The 22,806-nt window shown below is 39.5% G+C and overlaps 1 long non-coding RNA gene across 1 annotated transcript; it reads right to left on the reverse strand.

Moving 5' to 3' along the window:
• Positions 1 to 3,654: 3,654 nt before the first annotated feature.
• On the reverse strand, positions 3,655 to 20,910 carry LOC112661823 (uncharacterized). Its single transcript, XR_004811206.2, has 3 exons — positions 20,807 to 20,910; positions 19,495 to 19,632; positions 3,655 to 5,006 (listed from the first exon to the last, which is right to left on the reverse strand). It is a non-coding gene; the product is annotated as an uncharacterized LOC112661823 (long non-coding RNA).
• Between the last annotated feature and the right edge of the window lie 1,896 nt (positions 20,911 to 22,806).

Raw genomic sequence — 22,806 nt, forward strand, 5'->3', positions numbered from 1 at the left:
TCAGCCAACTATTTTTGTATATCCTTATGTATTCCTTTAGATTAAATCCTTAAAAGTGGAATTCTCAAGTCAAATTACACTTTGAAATTATTTTGATTTAAATATTCCATATATTTTTCTAGACCTTGAAGACAAGAAAACTATTTGCTGACATAATGGCCCTCTTGTACAGACGTGTATGGATCCATTTGACTCTTTTCTACTTTTCGTAGTTCAGTGTGAAAGATGATTTCATTGTACATCAAAAATCTTTTTGTTGACAAAATGCTTAACTTTACCTAAAAGAGGATTGTGATGAAGATGTTGCATCTTAAGTTAAGTACAAAAATTCTTTCTCTATTTACATGGTTTAGCAGAAAAATAGTTTGAAAGTGCAGGGTGGAGGCAAGTTGAATGAGTTCGAAGTCCCAACAGCGTTTTAGCTGTCTCACTGAAAAGACATTCCAAAATCTTGCAGCATAAGAAATACTTTGAACGTCGGCCTTAAACTTAATCCCATAGGAGGGAAGCTTGGCAAGCAAGTCAACATCTTTCTTGTAACCCTAAGAAGTTCACAGATTCCAGTAAGCTTCCATGCATTTTGCAATCCAGATTCTACCCCATGAATCTTTCTTCCTTTCGAGTTTGTGAAATTCTCTAATTTTCCTAAAACATCATACAAATCCTCTCTCTGTTGTATATCTCTCAATCATGAAAGTGCCATTTGGATTTATAGTCTTCAAAATCGATAAAACCTCCCCTCCCCAAGTAAAAGGGAGAAGGATCTGGAATCACTTTATGAAATGTACCTAATAATAATATGACAACAACATGCCACGTTATCATAGCTCAAACTACGCCTGAGACAGCCTGGTCAGTACTTGGCTATCTTTGAAACAAAATCACATTCTTCAGGAAGTGGTATTGGTAACTCAATAAGCAGCAGCTGTTCCTGGGTCTTTGAAAAAAAAGTTTCATCATTTGACCAGTGTTCAGTATCCAGTGTTATGCCCCATTATAACTGAAGGCCAAAGTGGAAAAGTCTAGTTTTTATAATGATTGGAAAACCTCTGGGCAAATAAATAACATGAAAAAAATTTCTTTCTCTTAATCTGAGTATTCTATCTCAATTTAGATGTACTCTGTTCACATCAATTTCTCTGTAATGTTAATTTGCACTTATTACCCAGAAATTCCATACACATAAAATGATTGCTCCTTTCCTTCCAATCTTAATAATGAGTGCTCCATCCCTGCGCCATTTTAAAAGCTTTCTAAAGACCCTTTTAAAATGAAAGGTGATATCACTGAATGTAATGTTTATTTACAAGATATTATGATCCCAGGCTTCCAGAATGCTCAGTATAAATAACAACCCAGCAGCATGCACTGCATTTAATAGAAATTTGATCCCATCAATTTTACATGATCCTACCAAGGAAAGCGTTGAATGCTAATGATGCTAATGAGAATTTGATGTTGACAGAAGATTCATTTATAAATAAAAATGGCCAGAAAGATTATTAAATCAGATGATGTTTTGTCAATACCCATCTAACATTAGGTCTCACTATCAAGATGACCAACCACACTTTCAATAACAATAATAAATAACAATTATGATTCCTATGTTGTACTTATGTAGCACTTTTCATCAGTGGACCTAAAAAGATAGGTATTAAATTATCTTCAGGCTCCTTGACAGCCTGGACGTGAAGTATCTACTTCCAGCAGGAATCTAAATCAACATCTTGTTCATTATTGTACTGAAATGCCTTTGGTCATGCTTGTCCAACATCTGCAGATGTCATACTGTGTACACCCAGATGACCTGGACAAGAGGTCTTCTGGAAAGGAGGGAGGGTGGTGCAGTCTAGACCATGCTTCTCATTTGATTCTTTCTAATGCCTTGGTTCTCCCAAAGTGTCTATGGAACAGAGAGGTTCAGGGCTTGTACAATCCAAGCATGTTTCCTGAAATTTATGCAGTTTATTCCTTAATCAAAATCACTAGAGTTTTCTACCCATCTTTAAGGAAATGGGCAGAACAGCAAATTCTTAAAAAAAAATCTAACTTTGGCAGTAGACATACAAATGGAATGACAATTCATAAATGATTGTATATTCTTATTGATTTTGACAGATGATGACAGTCACAGACCCTATTGTTGAAATTTTGAGTCAGATGCCTCTGCCATTTACATGCCTGCTCCACCGGCATCTGATACCAGTGCCCCCTACACCAAGGATTGAAATGTTGAGTAATAGGTGAGGAAACTCACCCAGAGGGCTGCCCAGGTCTGATTTTCTTCATTCTCCCTTAAGAGACACAGACTACCTTGAACAGGCCTGTAAGACTACTAGTTATTATGGTAGGAATGAAAATGAGATGTATGAGAAATGACTGGGGGAAAAAAAGACAAAAGAAGGAAAAGAGGGCTCAAAGAAAACATGACAAGTGCTTCCAGTATGTAGAGGGCTACATGCAGAAAAGGGTACCATCCTAAAGAGGAAGAGCCACCGGGATGACGACATCAGCTTGGACCCATTTCAGTTCCGAGTGACCAAGCAAAAGGTCTGATAGCCAATGGAGCTGCCTGGATGGGAGTAAGAAGGGAGAGAAGCTACGGATGTCATGACTCCATATTCATTAATTCCATAAATTTTTGCTAGGCACTGACTCTACAATGGGCACTATGCAAGATGTGCCAGACGCAATGTGGAGAAACGATAGGCAAGGCATTTGCCATCTTGGATCTGGTGGAGGTGGCAGACAGGATTCTGATCAGCACACTCATGAATGGGGAACCACAGCTCCAGCAAGTCCTGTGGAGGGACAGTGTATGGACTGGACTGTGAGACTGACCTAATCTGGAGTCCAGAGAATCTTTCTTCCCTGAGCAAGAAACACTTGAGAAGACATCATAGTAGGATGAGAAGTAAGCCAAGTGAAGAGACTAGGATGGAAAGGATCCCAGAGAATGACTAGTCAGAGCAAGAGAATGGAAGAATCAGGAAACAAATAAAGGCAGAATAGGAAAGTCTATTGGGTCATGTTCAGGAATTTGGACTTTATCTGAGGATCCATGGGAAATTAGAAGTGGACTGGTTTTGAGATGGACAAATGGTGATGTGGTCACATCTGAACTAGAAAGAGTCACTTGGGCTCTCGAAGGGAGAGTGGATTGCATGAGACCAGAATGTGTCCAAGGAGAAAGAAAGGAGGCTGCCCAAATAGGACATCAGCTAGTGGACTCCTGCCCGATCCAGATTTTTAATGTTTTATGACCTCTGTATTTGGAGTTCGCGAACTTTGTTTCATTTATGTACTCAATTTAGTCAATATTCAATATGCTAAATGAGATTTTGGAAATAGAGATCAGATTTTATGTTGTTTTTATCAATCCTCCAACCTTCAATCACTGCTGTCACTGCCAATGAGATTTCCTTTTGACTTTTAGGAACATTATTCTGTATTCTAAGCTAGGTGAGGGTAATATAAGTGAACTCTGCAACAAATTGCCTACTCAATTATCAAAATAATCATCAGGAAAGACAGTATTTATTTATTCCTTTATTTATTTATACCAATGATTATCTTTAAAGAGCTGAATGCCAGATTTCACAAAATACAAAAAAAAAAAAAAAAAGAAAGAAAGAAAGAAAAGAAAAGAAAAAAAAAAAAAACTACCCTAAAAATGAACCATTTGGAAAACCTGTAATGCTTCTGAGGAATTTAAAATTTGTTGCCTCCACATTTACACCATTTCTCATGATGCCACGTACCTAATATGTGAATGAAGCTAGACTGCAGTAGCTTTCCCGTGGTCAGATTAAAAATAAATGCATTTATAAAGGATTTATGGACAGAGTTTGGAGAAGGAAATCAGTCTCCAGAATTCAAAGATATTCTTTCTAAGTGTCCAGAAAACACTGTCAATAGTTTTCTGGGGACTGATTGTTAAATTGGTGTGAGCTAATTTTACTATTTATTGGTAGTGACATTTTTTTTTCCTGCAGAAGATATATGTACATAAAGCTATTAGTATTTATTCTTTTTTTTTTTTTTTTTACAGTGGTTTATTTTGTGGTTTAACTCCCTCACTTACAACAAGCTAAACAATCTAAAGAGGGCTTTTTGTTTTCTATATGCACATGTGTTGATATGGACATTAAGCCTTTGGTGGGATGGAGGGTGGGAGAAGAGAGTCAGAAACGTTAAAGGAATGAGATGAATCTCACAATCAGGAACAAGTGATAGATACTTTTAAAGAAAGACATGGTAAAACCAAACAATAAAATTCTACTCTCCTATTTTTACGGGAGCTTCCCCATGGTTTGAGTCTAGTTTGACATTTGACATTCTGACAGTCAAAAACAAAAACAAAACCAAAAAGCCAACAACAACAAAACCACATGCACACACCACTAGGATTATTCTGTTAGGAGTTAGAGCTGTCAGTTGTGCAATACGGATCGAGTCCTGAAGACCAGAGACACACAGCGCTTGGGCAAGGTTCCCACCTCCCATCCACACTGTGGGAACAGGCATCAACAAAAGCTGGGAGACTCTCCAATTGCAGGGAGAATCCTTGAAGTGAGGACACCCTCTTCCTTTGAGATCTGCTAATTATGCACTTAACATTCATTCACTCATTCATTCATCATTCAGTCAACAAATATATCTGTGCCAGCCACTGCTTGAGTAATTCCACCAAATTTCTGCGTGGAGAATGAAGCAAATGGCATTGTGCCCACGTCACGGCTACGGAGGGGACAGCGAAAGGCTGAGACACCTGTCTCATGAAGAAGCAACAAAGTCAAAACTAAGGGCAGGTTCCCAGATTTCTTTACCAACTTTTGTTTGGTTGGTTTTAGAGCAGTGGTTCTCCATCAGGGATGATTTTGACCCCCGGAGATCAGTGGGCAATGTCTGGAGACATTTTCTGATTGCAATGACGAGGAGAAATGACTGCATCCAGCTGCGACCAGGGACTCTGCTCAGCGTCATCCAAAGCACTGGGCAGCCTACAGCAAGAATAATCAGGACCAAAATGTCAGTAGTGCTGTCGTTTAGTATTCCTTGGTTCACAGGGGTGCTTGGAAATATCACCTGATGACCCAGAATTTATTTTTGCCTCTCTGGATTACAGGAAAAATTAATACAAACAAAAGGTAGTTTCTTCTAAACCAAAGTTGTTTCTCTCATAAATGAGTCTAAATCCAACTTCTCTCTTTTTTTTTTTTTTTGAAAAAAAGAAGTGCTTACTTTGTAGACAGTTTTTTTTTTTTTTTTTAATTCCACAGTGTGGCTACCCACTGTCACCACAAGCAGTAGCACTTCTATCTGTTAGGGATGGCCCTTGGGTTTACAATTACAGAATGTACAGAACAGAAGGCTTTTCTCACTGTCCTGTTAGTACACTCCATCCACTTGTGGTTTCCCAAGTGAGACTGTATCCCTCCTGCCGTAGAAGTCACGCATTTAATGAAGTGCATAAATAGTATATTATTATTAAGAATCTGGTAGCTCAAGGATGCTGCATTTGGAGTAAAATCAACATCCTCCTATTCAAGTAACCTCTTTCCCTTACTCAAGGAGATGTTTGTATGAAGAGCCAGCTGAAAATCGCAGTCACTGCATTGAAGATTTTAAAAGGTACAAGGAGGGACACCTCGGTGGCTCAATGGTTGGGTGTCTGCCTTTGGCTCACAGCGTGATCCCAGGGTCCTGGGATCGAGTCCCCCATCGGGTCCCTACAGGGAGCCTGCTTCTCCCTCTGCCTATGTCTCTTCCTTTCTCTGTGTCTCTCATGAATAAATAAAATCTTTTAAAGAAGTATGGGGGAAATTCGTATTTACACTGCATCCTTAATTTCCAAATATTTGTATCCTAATACCCATGGGAGGTAAGTTGGGGCAAGACTTCACATCACTATTTACTAAACTGCACAGGACAAGGCAAGTGGCTTAATCTACAGATTTCTGGGCTGGGACAATATTGACTCTGTTATTTACCCCTCACTGTCAAAGGCACATTTACATCATTAGGTCATGATTGTAAGCAGCTCCCCAAGATGGATACTTACAGGTGCTATTGTTACATGATTTTAAAACTAAGTCAAATACATCCTTTTGCTCTTCAAATCTCTTTCATCATTTAAGTAAATGTCCCACTGAGGCATTGTATAAGCCTACTAAAAAATCCCATCCAAAAACAATTGTCTTATCAACCATCATGACATCACAAAATAATGTAAACAAGAATAACTTAATTTCTTTCAAATCATTCAGACTCATTTTCTCTAAATAACAGAATGGAAAAGCTTGGTCTTCAAGAACCACATAAACTTCCTTCAGGCTTTACACCAACACACTGGACTCTATTCTCTCTAGTGTCTGATTGGGTCTGGCAAATGTATTTATTTGGGGCAAAGAATGAGTGTGTTTGAATTTTTTTTGAGTGTGTTTGAATTTTTAAACATAGAGAATATGGTTCTCCCACAGAAGTGTGGATAGATGTATCTTTCCTTCCCAAAGCTAGACAGTTATATGCAATGTGCTCAAATATTCCCAGGTGCTTCAAGCACAGCGATATTATTTTATGAAACTTACAGAGGTATGTAGGGATGAGCAAGACTTTCTAAAAAAGTATGTGTGACAATGCAACAGTGATAAAAAGTACAGCAGAAGCCACTTTGTTTGCACTGAAACAGCTCATATTTCAGTACTGTCTGTTACTCCATCATGTCTAGGTGGAATGGAACCTGGACCACATCAGGAGAACATGCAAGGCGATGTGTAGCCCAGGGATCCTGGAAGCAGGGAGTGCTAGCACCTACTGGAAAGCCCAAGGAAGGGTCTGGCTATACGTCCTTTATGACTAAAGAGCTGCTTTAGACCCTAGAAAGAAAGTAATGTGATGGGAGCATGGAAATAATATTGATATGAAATACAATTCCTTCAGCATGCATTGAGTACCTGCAAGCATTTGTAGAGCACCCAGTGTATACTAGCCCATACTAATCTTAGCAGATGGCATCTTTCCACATAGTAAGGATGCAGAGGTGAAAATGCACAGCCCTCTCCCAGGGGCTCACAGCTCACCAGGGAGACTGAGGGGTCAATAAATAAATCCACCACCATGGGAGCCACAGCAGTGGCCTGTGCACAAAGGTAGCTGCACAGCTGGGCAGCTACAAGCTCTACACAAGCAGAGTGATGTCCAATGTTCTCAGGGATGATAAAGAGCCCAGCATTTGGACAGGGAGGATGGCTTAGAGAGAGCAGAAAAAGGCACCTGAGCCAATTTCATTCTCAACGATTTATGAAGGATTCTCCAGGAAGAACTCTGTTCTGTAAGAAACAAATGAAGGGCTGTGCTGTCTGCAGGGAACCTTCCATGTCTTTCTTCAGAAGGCGTATATGTTTTTAATTCCTTGAGATTAACAGCATGTGAAATGTACACAAACTGCCTTTACTTTCAATGTATTGCCTTTAATCTTCTAGCACTCTACTAGATTTGGTTACAAATCCTGCAAAATAGGGAAGGAATCTCCTAAAAATGACAAACAATGATCCATGTGGATACATGGCCAAATGGTACGCAGAAGGGCAAGATAAAATTCAGTTAATAAGCACAGACATTGGAAAATAGCTCAATCTCACTAGAAATTTGAAATATATACTTAAAATGTAGTAACTTTCTGTTGATTTTATTACCATAGACTTGATGTCTTAACCTGGAAAGACCCTGGTGAGCCTATATGCTCACAATTGGACTATATGTCTCTCGATCCTCCATCTCCAAAGAAGGAGGGGGAACAGACTTCTACGCACAAAGATGTTCACTTCAGCATGATTTATAATAATAAAAATTATGGCTGCACGTTGAATTTCCAAAATTCATGGGAGAGTTAAGCCATGCTTCATTCTTAAGCTAGGTGACATATAACATTTGTAATTAATAATAAAATTTATAATTATGGAACCTCTGGCCACAAAGAAACACTTTCAATACAATGATTACTAAAAAGGGTTAGAAAATGTATGTTATGATTTTTAACCACATAAAATATTTATGTATATAAAGAAAAATCCAGGGGGGTCTGGGTGGTTCAGTTGGTTCAGTATCTGCCTTCAGCTCAGATCATGATTTGTGGGCCCTGGGGTTGAGCCTTGAATCAGGGCTTCTTGCTCACTGGGGAGTCTGTTTCTGCCTCTCCCTCTGCCCTCCCTCTTTTATAATCTCTCTTTCTTTCACTTTCTAGATGAAAAAAAAAAATCTTAAAAAAAAAGAAGAATCAGAAGGGAGTACATAAAAAATAACAGCTAGTATAATGTAATGGTTTTTGGTTATCTTGAGTCCTTGTGTTTTCTGTTAATTTTTTAGCAACACTTGTACACTGGTAGAATTTGGATCATTCCATAAACCTCACGGTCATGAGATGACATATACACACCACTTTAAAAAAAATCTTGGATAATTGTGGGACCACATATTAAGTTGAAAAATATACAAACATATGAAAATTTTAAAATTCTCATTTTAGCGGGGAGAGGGCAGATTCGTCCCAAATTCTGCCAACTAGATTTGTGAGTTGTCATTTCAATGACTCCTATCACTTATTAGTTTGGGCACAATGGGAGAACATGGGCATCTAAATTATCCGTTTATCTCATAACTGGAATTAAAAGCTCTTTGTTAGGGGGCTCAAAATGTCAAGAGACAGAGTCATGCTGCGGATTGATTCTGTAGATTAGAACATTTCCACCAAAGCATTTGGCCTGTGAGATGTCTAAGTAGATTAATTGAAGTAGAAATGCATTATTTATTATTTCACACTTAGTGAGAGCAATCAGTGAGCTAGGTTTAATAATGATTTCTTTTAGATACTCACCGATGATTAAGAATTAGGTAAACATAACCAAATCATTATTTGGAAGGTTTATCAAGTTTCAAAATCAGAAGTTTTTTTTTTTGAAGAGGCAGCTAGCATCACAATAGTTCCTTTGGACACTAGAAAATGTGAAGTCTGTGTTCCAAATGGAGGTTCTAAGGATCAGGCCTGTTTAGACAAGGAATGGGAGAGGGTTCTACAATGTCAAGTGAAGGCTTTTCTAGTCAATTGAGGCTTCTGATCCTAGATAAATCTAAGGAACAGATGACCATAACACATTAACTCACCTCAGAACTCCTGATGCTGGTGATTAGCGACTGCTAATTATTATAGAACTAGAGGAAGGCTTCCCCTCCTGTTATAGATGCCCAGGTTGCTGGGAAAACTAAATTCTACAAAATTGGATCCATATCCATGTAAGGGAAAACTGATCTGTCTGGGCAGTATTGCCACTTCCTGGGTACCTCCTCGTCTCTAGGCCTTTGCCTGCCCCCACACCCCTGTGAGTTGTGTCATATTTCTGACATCACTTTATTCAGTATAGACTAACCTAAGAGCCTTTTCTTTTCAGAGGGGGCAACCTTTGACTGAGGAACCACTAATCTGTGGCTTCTCGCTTTTAGAGATTGGGTAGGAGATGCACATGATGAATTTCATCTCTGTAGAGGACCTTATCATGGGCTCACTTCACAGGGAAGTCCAACACTTCCAGTTTTGTGATTTGGAGCAAAGTATTTAGCCTTTCTGGGGTTCACTTTCTTTACTGTAGATGGCATCTCTAATGGAGAGGTATTACTGGCATCTCCAGGGCTTGCTTGTACTTAATCAGCGCCCAATATATGGTGAACCCTCCATACCTCTTCTCCTTTTAAAAGTTTTATTGTGGTAAGATCACTTAACATGAGATCTACCCTCTTAACAAAGTTTCAGTGCACAATAGTTGTTACGTTGGGACTGTGCTGTACTGGGATCTCCAGAGCTTATTCACCTTGCATAAATGAAATTTTATACCATTTGAACAACTCCCATTTCCCCTCCCCCCCAAACCTTAGCAACCACCATTCTACTCTCCGCTTTTATGAGTTTCGGTATTCTAGATGCCTCATATAAATGGAATCATGTAATATCTGTTCTTCTGTGACTGGCTCATTTTGTTTAGCATAATGTCCCCAAGGTTCATCCATGTTGTTGCATGTGACAAGATTTCCTTCATTTTTAAGGCTGGATAATATTCCACTGCAAGTTAACCACTTTTTTTAATCCATTCATCCACTGATGGATATTTAGTTGTTTCCACATCTTGGCTACTGTGAATAATGCTGAACTGGACATAGAAGTACAGATGTCACTTAAATGCTTTGATTTCAATTTTTTTGGATAAATACACAGAAGTGGGATTGTTGAGTCATATAGTTGTTCTATCTTTATTTTTTCTCTTTACCCTACCATGGGCTTCTCCAACACTTGCTTCTAACTTCAAATTTCTTTACACATGGTGTAGATTTCAGCCCCCACCAACCCATTTCAATGCCACTCAGTTTCTGTATTTTTCCAACAATTTCTTTTCCGTGAATAAATATATTTTTTCTTCACTCATGGATGGAGTTAGAATTACTACGAAACTGCCAGCAGTGACTTCAATGTGAAAGATGACAGCTGAACCCTGAAAGGTTAACACCAAACTTCAGAGTGGTCGTAAAAGGAAAGTTATTTAAGAGACCGCATTTTATGAACCACAAATTTCCCAACAGAATCCCAGAACGACAAGGAGGTCAAGTTTGGGATTCCCATGCTTTTAGTGTTTATTTATTTTATTGTTTTGGTTTATCATTATTGAATAATAAATAGAATTGAATAGTAACCATGTTCATTTTATATAGATTTCAATTTTTAATTTTATCAGAAATAAGATTTTTTTTAAATAAAAGCACAAGGTTTAGCACAATGCAACAAACTTACCTAAGTAATCCCACTGAAGGTCAGAAGGAATATTTACTTATGATTGTGATCAGTGGCTTAAACTGTAGTTGAGCTCCAAAAATATTAAATTTAAAGTATAATTCTATCATGTTGGATAGTTTGGCTCATGTGAAATTCACTCATTAATTCCTTAAAGGCCTTCTTGTGATTCTGTTTAATATGTCCTTAAAAGGGTCTCCCGCTCTGCAATGCACATCTATTATTCCTACTTTTTGATATTTTAAAAATGAATTAAACATTGATCTTGGCATTATTTACAAATGAGACAAAGCTCAGACATACAGCTCTAGAAATAGGAAACATGCAAACATTTCTGCAGAGCAAACAAAGACATGTTTGTCTTGTACATGGAACTGAAAAAGCAGCATCCCAGTTCTGGCACCTGGTGCCTTGCCCTCACCAGCCTGTTGTGTCACCTTAGCTAACAGTCCAACGCTCTGTTCCTCCTCTGAGATGCAGTGAGCAGCCCAAATGATCTCTGAGCTTCCTCTGTGTCTTTCTCATGGCCCTGGTGTCTCCTGTGATGTAAGGTGCTGCAATCATTACTACTCTGACAACTGATGCTTATAAGACACATATACAATCTTTGACAAAGAATTTCTCATTTTTATCCCACACAAAACCACTGAGTGAGGTTTGTAAATAAAGTGTTCATAAAGTATTTTGTGGTAGGCTGGTCCTGCCCTGCAGGGTGAAAACATTTGAGAGGTGTTAAGTGTGAAACACAGGGTCTGCCTAAGGAGCCATGAAAATGAAATTGAGAAGAACCTACACACTAATCATGGAGCTTCCTCTCATCACTGCCCAGTATCATACATATGAAAAGGTGATCAATTTATAGGATTCTTGCTACACATTTTCCCCATAGGCTGCTGGAACTCATGCACTTAGGACTCCAAATGCTGTGCTTTTACTCACATCCACTGAGTACAAATGTGGATGGTCTCTGCTGCCAGGTGGCCAAATATGGCTTTTGGAAGTCTTTCCTGGAAGGAAATGAAGGCAGGGCAGTGCAAGGGCTGGAGGCAGGTAAGTAAAAAGAAACAACAAAAGGCCAGAGCACTGATAGATATATAAGGTGATAACTTTTATTATTCTTTTTAAATTTAAGAAAGCTCTAGAATTTCTTCCAAAAGATCCCAGTTACTTAAAATTAGATTTTTGCTGTTGTTCAAATTGCCTTTTGTCTGCCCGAAGAATAAATGAATGAAAACACAAGAAAATCTTTGGCAGAGGGAAGCAGGGTATGAGCAGTTAAATCTCCATGAAAATTTTTGAAAGTTGCAATTGGTATAATGAAAGTCAGCTTAATTAAAGTGATATTATAGGAGCTGCTTGTCTAATATTAGCAACTGTATTATATGGCAGAGACTGAGTCCTAGGGACTCCTGGAATTTGCTCTGCAAAGAGTCCCTTACACTGTGGACACTGCTACACTGCTTTTTTTTTTTTTATATGTTGCATGTGCTTGGGAGGGAGGGGATGAGAGAGAACAAGAGAGAGTCCATAGATGAAAAGGGATGACATCAAGTTAATTACAATGGGCAAGGAAAAACTCATCATGGAGACATAAGACCAGGGCAACACGTAGCAGACACATCTATTGTCCTCGACCTTGTTTATTGTCCTTTACCGTGACCCTGAGCATAGAATGGAGTCATGCAGTAGACAAGGATCTGGGCTATCTAGGGACACACATTCCCTTACCTCTGTGGGCAGTTACCAGCCCGTCGGCACATAGTAGGACCTCTCCTTCAGGATAGGCATGACTCTTTGACTAGTACTGCAGCCCCTGGTCATTTTCCATAAGACTTTTAGGGCTCACAAAGAAGTGTTGAGAACCTGCTGAATCTTTTTAGTTGGACCCCAGTCTTTTTAAATTTTTTTTTTTTTTTTATGATAGTCACAGAGAGAGAGAGAGAGGCAGAGACACAGGCAGAGGGAGAAGCAGGCTCCATGCACCGGGGGCCTGATGTGGGACTCAATCCCGGGTCTCCAGGATCGTGCCCTGGGCCAAAGGCAGGTGCCAAACCGCTGCGCCACCCAGGGATCCCCGGACCCCAGTCTTTTGATGAAAAGCCAATCCCTGATGATTCTTGTACCCAGAGGAGACCCAGGTGAAGACCACCATCTCACAGTCACTGTATGATCCCATTCCTGCTCACAAAACATCTGGTATCAGGATTAGTTCTTATAATAGGCCTGGTGGTGTGGCAGGCTACATTATGCCATTCTGGGAGAAACCAAGACCATAAAAGCTATGGGTTAGAAAAGAGAGATCTTTCAGTAATTTAATAAGCCCTGCTTTCATTAACAAAAAAAACTTACAGTTTTGGATTGGATATTTGTTTCTTCAAAGTTTAACATAGGCTACTGGTTTGTTTTTGTAATCGACCAAAATATCCTCAATAAAACATAGAAATGAAATCACAAGCATTCTTAAAGGACTGAAAAATAGAATCTCGCTATAAAGACCCACAGAAGCGTAGAAATGTTTGACTGAAAGCATAACCATTTTTCATGTGCAAAAATCAAGGATGGTTTACCCCCAACAGTTGTCAAGTAACTAGCAAATTGTTTCCTATTCAGTTTAAGAGATATCTCTATTGATTAAACACATATACATGTGGGTTTTTTTTTTAATTTAACTGATAATTGTCTTGTACATGATAGGCATGGTTCTATATCTCTTATTCTCCAGATCTTCATAAAACTCTACAATGCAGATTCTATTATTGTCTCACAACTACCCAGAAGGACACTGAGGAGGAGAGGGGGATCACATAACATCCCAAGGCCACATAACTAGTGAGCTGAGATTTCAGCAAGAATTCAAACCCTAGCAGTCTGGCTCAGAACTCACGCTCTGAACCACTAGGCAATGCCGCCTCGAATTCCATCTTCTGTAGAATTTTGGAAACAGATAAGAATTCCCTGCACATGTGAAAAAGTGTGTGATATAATCATTGTTTCTAAAACTGTTTTATAAACATCATCTCAAAAAAAAAATAAACATCATCTCATTTGGATCTTTGGGCCAACTGAATGAGGCAGAAAAGTCAAGTATTAAGTATTATGACCATCATGTTTGTAGGTGAAGAAATTATGAGTAGGGAGGTGATGTATCACTGGCCCAACATTAATAAATTAGTAAGTACTACAGCCTCTAATCGAAACCAATTCTCTTTCCACTCCACTCGTGCTTAATATGGAAGCTAGAGCGGGACCTAGAAAAATGTGGAGAGAGATTACCTTGCTCTAATTTAAAATCTGGAATGCAGGCATGTCCTGAAGTCTGAGTATGTGGGGACAGAGGCAGGCCTCTGCTTGGTGCATTGGGATCTGGGGAAAGGAAAACCATCCTTCCGACTCTGTTTGGTGGTTGGAGGGGGGCTTGGAGGCTCTGCCAGCATGGGAGGTTTGGGTGTCGATACAGAGGAAATCCCTAATTTGGAAACTGTGATCCCACATACAATAATAAACAAAGAGCTAAGACCATGCTTCTGTCAATTGGAGGACTTTTCCTACCAAAACTCGGTTCTGTTTTTAAGGTGCTTATCATCAGTGAAAAGGATTAGAGTTGAATACACCCAATTTTAGAATGCTGGATATCTCATTTCCCAAAAGTTAGTTTTCTAAGCACCGAGTTTTATTGCTGGGAAATTACTATGGCCTGGTATTAAGTACCGAGATGATGATGGGTTTAGAACTAAAACAAAATTTAGAGAGCTTTGAAGTAGAAAAAGACATTGGTATTTACAATGTATATTTTAGAGAAATGGCAGTAATGAATGACTTTCAGAGGGAAAGTAAAATTAGGCTGTGAAAATAGCTACCTTTGTTTCACTCAAAGTGAGTCACTGTCTGCAGAACTCTCCAGAAAGGGAGTGTGGGCGGCCAGCCCCAGTCGCCGCTGTGATCTTCAGAGATGTCGGAGCAGGCAACATGCCTGCTAATGAGACCTCAGAAGTGTCTGATTATCTCCTCTAATTGCTCTAAATAATTGGAGAACTGCATGGCCTGGCCTCTCCTTCCCAAAGACGGCCAATTCAAATATGCAAATCTAAAATTATTTGAATACAGCTCTAATTGGAGTCTGGGCTACCCATTATTTGCTGAAGAACAAAACAATCTGACTTTAAAAAAATAAAAAAAAAAAACCTGACCATCAAATCTATCATTTTAAGCTTCAGTGAACTCCCCAAATTACCCACAGGCAGTCCTGACAGGGAGTGCTTTACAAGGAAGTTGATGACCTCTAATTAAGACACAAGGAACTTCTAGTTATGTTAATATTTGAAATTGAAATTGGTTTGACCTATGCTATTCCATAAAATACCACCAAGTAGAGCGCAAATCCGGACACCTTATAGCTGACAAAATGCCCAGGAGCCTGGTAAACATCTTGCAAAGACACACGTGCCACCTACCGCCCCCGAATCTTCACATTATAGAATGGCAAGTCTGAGATGTTACACCTGATGCCATGGTTTTCGGTAGAAGTTTGATCCAGCAAAAGGTATTGGACAGACATCACTAGCTTTGTCTCACCAGGGGTTGAAGGCCACACTGCACACTTTTGTTTGGCTTCTTTCACCTGGAGCAGCCTCTACCTGGCTCTCTCTCCACTTACTCTTTTGAAATAAGTCTCTTTTGAAATAAGTCTCATTTTCTCTCCTCTGCTGTCCTTGTGTCTGTCCCTTGCCATGCTCGAAGACACTTGTTCCTGACTTCCCCACTCATGACTTAGGCTTTTGTTTTGATTTTGTTTTTCATATCTTTAGCTTCTCGTAACATTCATTTTACCACAACTGTCCAGATAAGGTTTTTACAAGACCCTACCTTCTCTTTTAAGGTCTTTCAACTGTCTCTTTGACCTCTATCCTGTCTTCCTTATCCTCAGAAAATAAAATTCTAAACTTCTCTCGAGCATACTCCGATCTTCTTTCTCTCCTTCTCATCCCTGCCAAATTTCTTGAAAAAGTAGTTGATACCTCCTGCTATTACTCCCTCATCACCCAAAGTGTCCTTGACTTTACAATCTGTTCTTCAGCCCTACACACTAGAGAGGTTTTCTATGCAAATTAAATGTTAAGCAAATCCTGCTTTAGAATCAGCTACCAAGGGACAGCTGGGTGGCTCAGTGGTTCAGCATCTGGCTTTGGCTCAGGTCATGATCCTGGGGTCCTGGGATCGAGTCCCACATCAGGCTCCCCACAGGGAGATTTTAAATAAAATCTTAAAAGAAAAAAAAAAGAATCAGCTACCAAGAATTGGAAACTCAGTTCTAAGGGCTAATGCAATTGAGTCTTTTTAACTCATCTATATAATGTCTCCTTCCTGAAGATCTTAACATTGAATTATAACAAATTCAACGTCTCATACCCATACAGTAATGATTACATGAAGCAAGTACTTAATGCCATCATGGTCCTGTCCCAGTGATCAGTAGTGCTGGATGTTGAGGGATGTTATTGTTGTCATCATGCTAAATGGCTGAATCTAACAAACTTTTTCAATTTTTACCTTCTTTAACTTCTCTGCACCATCTGCTTCAAAACTGCTTAAACCACTCACATGTTCCCTTTGCTTCTAGTCTCTGGTAAACACTCATCTAATTCTGCTGTTACCTGTGATGGTTTCTCTTCTGTCTTTAGTGCGTCCAATTCTTTGCCCCGCCCAAATAAAGGTGGTCTCAGGAGTCTGCTGTCAGGTGATCCCCACGTCTCCCACACTATTTACCCTGTGATTTTCCCATAAATAGGATTCTCGTTGTCCCCGTCTTGTCTGTGGGTTATTTCCAAATGTGGAGAGCCAGGGCAGTCTGCACCATAAAGTATCCGCTGAACAGATCACAATACACAAGCATATCCCACGAGTGCATAAAATCTAACCTATTAAAAGTGAAACACATCCTTTTCCTTTCATCTTTATAAAGCCTATTCTACTCTCCCTTCTTTCTGTAAAAATCATTACCAATTCCCAGGCCCTAGGCTATGAAACTGAGCGCCATCTCCAACTCCTTCTTATTTACTCCCGAAGTTAATTTCATCTCTCAAGAAGCTGCAGAGTATGGTTATTCTGAATCCAAGCAGATGGTTGGAATAAGAAGAAAGGAAATCTTGGAAGAAAATGTTATTTTAGAGGATGTAATGGCCACAAAAGAATTAAGGAAAACAGAAGTTTCATTTGACACCTACAGTGCTCCAACGACTATAGTAGGTGTTTTCTTTTTTTTCATATATAACAAAAGCAAAGGTATGATTTCAAGAAGGAAGGGAATCTTGCAGAAGTTCTGATGACAAACTGGAATGTCCTTTAAGAGGAAAATAAAATAACAATGTCTATGGGGATGAGAAGGACTGTCCAGGGGGTATTCCAGTGAGCTGGGGCAACTCCAACACCTGGACAGCAGAAGGAAAGAGAGACTCATAACCAGTAGCACCAGCTTGTAATGAAATTATTGGAAATTCTGAAGTCCTGAAGTCTACTAAGTCTTTTAAAAATTCCCAAGGACCAAAAGGAGGGGGAGGATTCTAGGATTGTGTTGCACTGAAAAAGAGATCAGTGTGTGTCACAGACAATGGAAAGAAATTGGAACTATCTCAGTTCCTATGAGGCATCCATCTCTTTTGTTGAGAATCTGGTTTGCCTACAAAGACTCTGTGTGATGATGAAGCTGATGCCTGAGCTAGTGATGGGGATAATTGGCTTTCTTGGAGTTCTCCCGCGTGCCATATGCATTCTCATCAACTCCTTACAGCCACTATCCAAATCTGAAAGTTTGGTTTACAGTTGAGGGAAATGACACCCTACAGGATGCTCATAGCACCCAGCTACAAAATGTCTAAGCCAAGCTTTGTACAACTGTGAGCTCTGAAACCCGCTACATTGGGCCACTTCCCAAGTCTGCTATCCCTGTACCCCCAAATCTGGGACTGGCACATTTGGCAGGCATGGTCACTGAGTTGACAATCTCTAAGGAACTATAGGGAATGGAGGAGGGGAGAATCTGAGATCGATGAAGAATACAAGTCTCAATTAAAAAGGGGAACAAGATCAGTCCTGCAAAATGACCAATTCTAACATGATTCAAGAATCAACTGTTATGTAGATAGTTTGTGAGATCTTGAATGGTGGATAGCAGTAGAAGCAACACAGGTTCTTCAAAAACAGATTAAGTCAGAATTTCTCTCTTTTCATTTCCTCTACCATACTTTGGCAAAGTAGATAATCAGATCACCATAGAAATACAGCCATTTAAGATTGGTGAGGAACTTCAGAACATTTGAGTTGACATGGAACATTCTCACCAAGGTGTTACTTTGCCTTTACTGATCATCCCTGGTGTAGGACACTCAGTGGATCATAATAATGCATCTCATTTAGGAAGGGTTGAAACTATTTTGGAAAACTTGGATGAGTTAGTATTTTCTTACTGAAAAATAAATATTTTCTTATTAAGCTAAAAGCAGCTGTCACAATGGCTTCCACCTGTTAGGGCTGCTTCAAACACTGGAAAGAACTCAGCACAAATCTGACCCTCCTTTCCATGTGAGACTGATTCATATTTGAACCACAATTAGATTCCTTGCTCACACTCCCTAGCTCTGTTTCTTCAATCAGTCTTCCTTGAAGAAGGGTTTTCCTTTACGTCAACATTCCTCAACTTGCTATGTTACCTAAGAAACACTTAGGGACCTTGTTAATATTTTTAAAGACATTTTTAAAATATGAAATTGCCCCATCATTCAGACAAGACTACAGATCATTCTGTCTGCCACTCAACTTTATCAATTCAAATCATGCTATCATATCTGCTTCAAATCTGTTTCCAAAAATCATCACAGACACATCAGATCCCCCCATTTATTGTTCCCAGGTGCCATTTACTTCTCCCCCTCACCATTATGGGTTGAATTATGTCTCCCCAAAATTCATATGTTGAAGTCCTAATCCCCAGCACCTCAGAATGTGAACTTTTTTGGAAATAGGGCCATTGTAGATATAATTAGTTAGGATGAGATCATACAGAATAGGGATTTCCAACCTCCAGAATTAGGAGACAACAAATTTCTGTTGTGTTAGCTGCTCAGTCCAGGATACTTTGTACAAAAGTCCTAACAAACTAATACACTCCCTAAAGATGACCCTTATTATGGAGTAAGTATGTATCACTCATAACATGGAGATTTCTGGGGATTTTCATGGGAGCTCCCGAACAACCAACACTATACTTTCCTCTTTCTTTCCTTGTTGCTTGCTGGCATTGTGGCATTTCTGTGGCTGTCCAAAATCCTCTACCATCAACAGTGGTGTGGCCCAGCCACTCTTCCATTCTGCTTCAAAACCCCCATATGTGCTGTGAAATCTACCCCATCTCCATCTTTATCTTTTTTCAAAGATCTATTTTTTGAGACAAGAAGAGGGAGGGGCAAAGGAGACGCAGACTCCCTGCTGAGTAGGGAGCCCAGCATGGGGCTCAATCCCAGGACCTGAGGTCATGACCTGAGCTGAAGGCACACTCTTAACTGACTGAGCCAGGTAAGGCTCAGGTACCCCTTGAAATTGTTTTTATCATGTATCCTCTGAGTCAAGACTTGAGCAGTAAAATATGAACTTCGAAGTTCACTCACATGACTGCTGGCAAGATATGATTTCTCCTGGGCTCTTGAACTGAAGGCTCAACTTCTTTTAGGTTGCTGGAGATAGGCTACCCTCAGCCCTTTGTCATATTGGCCTCTCCAATGGGCAGCTCATCAGGTGGTGGGTTGCTTCAGAGTGAGCAAGCAAGAAGAACCAGACAAAGAACAAGCAAGACAAGTCATTCTGTTACTATCTAATCTCAGAAGTGACATCCCATCACTTTCACCACATTCTATCTATTAGCAGCAAATTAATGGGTCCAGGATACACTTACAGGGAGGTGATTCCACAAGGATATGAATACCAGGAAGTAAGGATCATTGAAAGCCATTTTAGAAGCTGCCTACTACAGCGTCCTTGGGCTCAATGCCTTTCAGTCTCTCTATACATATGGTTGTGTGACTTGTTTCTTTTTCCCCAGTTTCTCTTGAGTTTGCAGCTTTGGCCCTGACTCAAGAATATCTGCTAAAGTAAGTCCTGATGCTGTACTTCATGTGGAACACAGACAAACTTGAGGTCATCCAAGGGAAAACAACCATTATGGTGAAGAAACTTGACATGACGAAGAGCTGGACTAGAAGCTAGTGAAGAGAAGGTTTGCCATAAAGGGATACTAAAACTATCTTCAAATATTTAAAGAATAATCATGTGGATTTAGTTAGCACTATCCCAAAGGGCAGAACCAGGACCCATGGATGGTAATGATGCAGAAGATTTCTGGCTTACTCTAAGGAAAAACCTTCATGTTGTACAAAGATGGTGACAGATGCATTGAGAAGTAGTGATATGGCCATTAAAGCATCAGACCTTGGCCCACCATTGGCCACTTTTATTCTAGGGAGATTCAGGGGCAAGGCATGGCTGGGCAGTTTGATCTACAAGGTCATTTTTAATGTAGTTCTGTGATCCAATCAATGCCAAGTCAATTCCAAATCAATTTCACTCTCACTATAACTCCAATTTTTATCCTTCTTTCTACCACCAACAAGATCAAACCAATATTCCTAGCTGTCTGAGATGTTACAAAGGTCTCCTACAAATCTTCCACATGTAAATCGATAATATTAAGTTTCTAGGGGCATGTTCTACTCACGATATTCCCTTTTAGTCAACATTTCTTGATGGTCCTCATCATCTTTGGAATAAAACTCAAACCTCATAACTATACAAAATCAAGTTCCAACCTCCATCTTTTAGCCTCTCCCTACTCTTCTCTATATGCCTATCACAATGTCTCAGTTGAGGTTACTATAACAAATTACATATGCTAGGTGGCTTAGACAACAAGTATGTATTTCTTACAGTTCCAGAAGCTGAGAAGTCTGAGATCAAGGTGCAAGCAGACTCAGTGTCTGGTGAAAGCCCACCTTCTGGTTTGCAGAAAGCCATCTTCTCATGGTATCCTCCTGTGGCAGAGAGTAAGAAGGATAAACCCTCTGATGTCTCTTCCTGTAAAGGCACTAATCCTGTTCATGAAGGCTCTACCCTCATGACCTAACTACCTCCTCAACCTTCTAAAACCATCACATTAGGGGTTACGATTTCAAGAAATGAATTTTGAGAGGATACAAACATTCAGTCCACAGCACGTGAGATTACACTAGATACCTCATCACCACCAAGTCTCTCCTCTGGGCAAAGAATACAAAGATAAAGTGAGATCCTGGCTCTGCCACTAAGGGTGGCATTTATGGAGGGATGGGGGGATGGGAGGGAGATAAGATACAAACATAGAAAACTAAAGCACAAAGTTTTAGTGTCCTGAATGTTGAAAAGATCAGAGTGACTCCTATCTCAGGAAATGAAGAAACAATTTCTTGAAGAATTTCTAGCATTTGAACAAGTGAAGATAAAGAGCCAGGATTCTATCACAGATTTTGGCTAGGAAAAAAACAAATATTTCCTCTAATAATTCTGAAGGAAAGAAGGAAAACATGAGTTCTTCGAGTCATAAGTCTTAATAAGACCTCTCAGTGTTGACAGACCTTAACCATTTCTATTCTTGAGTATTCCAATAAATGAAATATTAAAGCATGGCCTCTGTATTATGGTGTATTTCTAAATTTTATGTTAAGCTAATTAATGTTTTTAATATATACATACAGATATAATATCTCATCAATTAAAGATATTGCCAAAGTCCCAAGGTTGAGCCACTTAATGAATGTGAAGTTAATGAAAAATGTCCCTCCTCTTCCCTACCACAGACCAGGAATATGAACCACTGAGAGGACCTGAGAATAGATATTGAAGGACATTGCTTCTAGAAAGATCTCAGATATCCTGGAGTACTATGGTATATTTTAGTAATCTGAGCTTGTACTAACATCAGAAAAGATGATGCCTTGCTATAGTAGAAAGAGTACTGTACATGGTGTTCCAGCAGGAGATCACTAGTGATATGACTAGCCAAACAACAGATGACTTGGGGCTTCAGATCCATTTTTGTGCGTGTGTGTGTGTTGAAGGGATTGGCCGAGATGTCCTTTAAGATTTCTTAAATTTAAACATTCAGAGTCGTGTCAACTTTTATTTTTTTATTTTTTTATTTTTTTTTAAATTTTATTTATTTATGATAGTCACATAGAGAGAGAGAGAGAGAGAGGCAGAGACATAGGCAGAGGGAGAAGCAGGCTCCATGCACCGGGAGCCTGACGTGGGATTCGATCCGGGGTCTCCAGGATCGCGCCCTGGGCCAAAGGCAGGCGCCAAACCGCTGCGCCACCCAGGGATCCCTCGTGTCAACTTTTAAACTATATAAGTATAATGACTCCACTCAGCATAACAACTGAAAATATAGCAACTCAAGATACTTTAAAAAAAATCTTTTGAACTGCTGTTTTCTTGCCATATGTCAGAATAACCAACAGTGTACACACACACACACACACACACACACACTTTAGCAGCATACAAATCATCTTAAAATCACTCACTACCATTGAAAGCACTCATTTAACAATCAAAGAGACAAATTTGCACACAGAGACAATTTATTTGGCATAGTAGAGTCTATGAAACATGAATTTCCATCCAGTAGGTTCACATCATTCCATAACCTCAAATCAAATTTCATTGAAATCCATTGAAAAATCTCATTTGGCACATTTTATTTGGTGAAAAGAAGGTAGATCAAAGTTAAAGTATAGATTCAATTATTCAATAGTGTGTGATTTTTTGTCAAAATTTGTCAACACTTTCTGAAGATATTGTGAATAGACAGAAAAAGGCCAAATGTCATGCCAGAGGCAACGGAGTCCTGCTTTGATCAGTCACTCAATGCTTCTTGCCTTCCTAGCTTT

The sequence above is a fragment of the Canis lupus genome, chromosome 31 (assembly GCF_003254725.2).
Source record: "Canis lupus dingo isolate Sandy chromosome 31, ASM325472v2, whole genome shotgun sequence".
In the NCBI taxonomy this organism is placed as follows: domain Eukaryota; kingdom Metazoa; phylum Chordata; class Mammalia; order Carnivora; family Canidae; genus Canis; species Canis lupus.